The sequence below is a fragment of the Myotis davidii genome, unplaced genomic scaffold (assembly GCF_000327345.1).
Source record: "Myotis davidii unplaced genomic scaffold, ASM32734v1 scaffold18, whole genome shotgun sequence".
Lineage (NCBI taxonomy): Eukaryota > Metazoa > Chordata > Mammalia > Chiroptera > Vespertilionidae > Myotis > Myotis davidii.
The window spans coordinates 14,407,354-14,411,272 of NW_006292696.1; positions in this window are offsets into that span (position 1 = coordinate 14,407,354).

Genomic DNA, 3,919 nt, shown 5'->3' on the forward strand with positions numbered 1-3,919 from the left:
AAGAGGCTGCTGGCCACTGCAGCCTAAATCGAGCCCCTAAGTCATGCTGCCTCCCGGCCATCTCGCCAGGCGGGTGTTTCCTGGGTGGAAGGAAAGGGAGAGGGAGACTTTGCACCAGGTGTGGGCTCATGCGCCCTGGCAGCATCACCAACAGGTCACGCACACCGGGGCCTGAACGTGTTCCAGAGCCTTCCTCCTCGGAAGCACACGCAAACCCTGCACCCCAAGTGCCGAGGGTTTGGCCCATTATCCGTCAGGGAAAATAACAGGAGGCAGGAAACAGCTCCTCCGTGTGCTCAGGTCCAGCCGCCTTGTTTAACCCGACGGGCACCAGGACCACGTGGACGTGAACCCACAGAACAGCCTCCAGATCGAATCCTGGTTTGGTGGAAGCTAGAAGGGGCACTGACCACCGTGTCCTGTCTCCCTGGGGTACATGCAACCACGGGGCCCAGCAAGGCAGGGAGCTGACCTCAGGCAAGAAGCCAGGGGGGCAGCCAACTGAGCCCCAAGTCCAGGCAGGAAGACCCAAAGGGCTGGACGCCTAGCGAGGCTGACACAGGGTCATGTCACCCGAATTTTACTAGAACCTGAAACTCTCTCCCGTGCCAACATCTCTGAGTGATCTGTGGGCGAGCCCAGGATGAAGTGACCGCTTCCAGAAGTATTTGCACACTGACATAGAATTACGGAAGGCGGCACAGGGGACAAGACAGGGTACAGGTGCCCTGGGAAGTCAGCCCGCCTGGGAATAGGACCGAACTCCACACTCACGGAACAGGGGGACCTGGGAAGGTCCCAGGGTACCCATTAGGCTAAGTAGCAGCAGCTGCTTTGCAAGACAAACAAACAAATGTTAACAAACAAAAAATTGAACCCTCACTCATATGTGGTCCACGGTGGATCAGCGCTGGGACTTGGTTACTGCGCTCAGTCGCCCAAGGTCCTGGGCTCCTCCCGTCGGTGGCTCGGCCTTCTTCTCGGTCCTCAAAGGCCCCCGCCTTCATCCAGGCCCTCTGGATCTTTGACGTCCTCTCCATTCCGCTGGTTGATGGGAAAAGAGACCCAAGGTCACGTGTGTGACAATTTCTAACGGGCCCCACCTGGAAAGGTGCACGCACACCCCTCCGCACACTCCGAGGGGGTGCACGGGCCCCACCGCCCCCATGGGAGACTAGAAAATGTAGTCGGACTCTGAGCCCAGGCAGGGGAGGAGACGATGCTGGTGAGGCCAAGCAGTCGGCGTACAACGCAACATCCGTGAGCCTCAGTTTCCCCCTGGGAGGCCTGATAGGGCTGCTGGGATGATTCAATGAACACTGCCTATGTCATTGACACAGGTAAGTACTCAAGAATTCCTGGGTTTTATTATTTCACTAGAGGCCCAGTGCATGACAATAGTGCACTTGCGGGGGGGGAGAGGAGGAGAGGACCCCTCAGAAGATGTCCGCTTGCCGGCAATCAGACATCCCCCGAGGGGTCCTTAGCGCTGCTGGGGAGGCGGGAGAGGCTCCCGCCACTGCCGCTGCGCTCACCAGCCATGAGCCGGGCTCAGCCAGAAGCCAGACTTGCTCATCCTTAGCGCTGCCATAGGAGCGCGCTGACCACCAGGGGGTAGCTCCTGCATTGAGCATCTGCCCCCCTGGTGGTTAGTGCATGGCAAAGCGACTGGTCATTCTGCTGTTTGGTCAATTTGCATATTAGGGTTTTATTATATAGGATCTTTGCTCCAAGCCCAGATTTTCTAAACATGGAAACAGGCATGACCCATTCGTCATAGGGGAGGCATTTTCATCCAGGGTGTGGGGAGGGTGCTACCCCGGACCCCAGTCCAGGGGATGTGACCAGGCGCTCTCAGCGTGAGACCCTTGCTCATGGCCTCAGGGCTTCTAAGAAGGAGTGACTTTGGAGGGTTGAGTGTCTCCGCACCATGAAGACTGGCATCTGAGCAGGACACCCGCTGGAGCACAGTCCCCAAGCACTGTGTTGTCCCAGGCACTGTCAGAATCAGGGGATACACAGGCAAATAAAACATGGTCCAAAAGCTCTCAGTCTAAAGCCGTGGTTCTCAACCTTGGCTGCACATGAGAATCACCTGGGAATCTTTTTAAAATCCTGGTTTCTGGGCCTCATCCTCCGGAAATTCTGTTTCTTTGTTATGGGGCCAAAGAAACAGAATTTCTGGAGGATGAGGCCCAGAAACCAGGATTTTAAAAAGATTCCCAGATGATTCTCATGTGCAGCCAAGGTTGCACTGGTCTAAAGTATGAGACAAGCTCACAAGCCAAACAGTGGAGGGCACAGTAGGCTAAAAGCTGGCACAGAAGAGATGCATAGAGATGCCGAGCCCAGAGGAGGGGCCCCGAGGTCTCTCCCGAGCACTGCAGCGAGGGGCTCCGGGTGGGAGAACCCCAGGTAGGCTGTGGAGAGGGCACCCGGGCTGAGAGGGGAGCGGGTGTGGCAGGAGGGAGACGCGCAGAGCAATGGCTGTGCATGAGGTCGCTGGTTGCCTATGAGAATCACCTGGGAGCTTCCTATACTCGGCCACGACCTCCAGGTCCCGGGGCAATTAAACCAGAATTTCCACAGGTGTGGTCTGGGCATCTGTGGCCCCAGACCCCCCAGGTGACCTGCATGTGCTGGACTGCGCCCCCGCCCCCAGGAGGCACGTGGCCTGAGACAGGCCAATCAGAGAGGACGAGGCAGGAATGAAAACCAGGCCCAGAAGCTGGACATTCTCCTGCCAGCCACGCGGAGCCTAAGGTGGGGTTCTTGTTACTGCGGAGAAATCCGCCTGGTAAATCCTTCGATTAGCAAAGTGGAAGCCTGGGAGACTGCCACAGCCGGAGTGGCACAGCCCAGAGGAGGATTAGAGGACAGAGGGAGAGCTCCTCACACAGGGGCAGGTGTGGGAAGTGCGGATGGGCTTCTGTCCCCTCTCGGGGTTGGGGACAGTGTCTATACCGCGTGGAACACCCAGGGCAGGATCTGGGGGGCTCTTTCCAGGGAAGTCTCATCGTCCCAACGTTGCTTCTTCCCCGCCGCACCTGGGAGAAAGGAGAGCTCCTTGGGAGGGGGTTAGCTGAGCCCGGCTGGTGTGGCTCTGTGGTTGAGCATTGACCTATGAACTAGGAGGTCAGGGTTCGATTCCCGATCAGGGGACATGCCTGGGTTGCAGGCTCAATCCCCAATGTGGGGCGTGCCGGAGGCAGCTGGTCAATGATTCTCTCTCATCATTGATGTTTCTCTCTCTGTCTCCCTCTCTCCCTTCCTCTCTGAAGTCAATAAAATCTATTTTTTTAAAAAGAAGTCTAGCTGAGCACTAGCTCGTGTGGCTCAGTGGATAGAGTGTTGGCTGGCAGACTGAAGGGTCCCAGGTTCGATTCCGGTCTAGGGCATGAAGCTCAGTTACAAGCTCAATCCCTGACCCCGGTTGGGGTATGTGCAGGAGGCAAACAATCCGTGTGACTCTCACATTGATGTTCCTCTTGCTCTTGCTCTCCCCCTCCCTTCCACTTTCTCTAAAAATCAATGGGAAAATATCTTCAGGCCCAACCGGTGTGGCTCAGTGGTTGAGCATCGATCTATGAACCAGGAAGTCACGGTTCAATTCCCAGTGAGGGCACATGCCCAGGTTGTGGGTTCGATCCCCAGTGTGGGCTGTGCAGGAGACAGCCAATCAGATTTTCTCTCCTCATTGATGTTTCTCTCTCTCCCTTCTCCGTTCCTCTCTGGAATCAATAAAAATATATTTTAAAAAAAGAAAAGAAAAATCTTCTCGGGTGAGGATTAACAACAACAACAAAAAAGTGTAGCTGAGGCTTACCTTCAGGGGCCTCTGGGAGCCTGAGTCAGGACTTTCCAACAAACTTCTGACCTACCTGCCCACCGCCAAGCCCCACTTTCTGTCCTGAGGCTC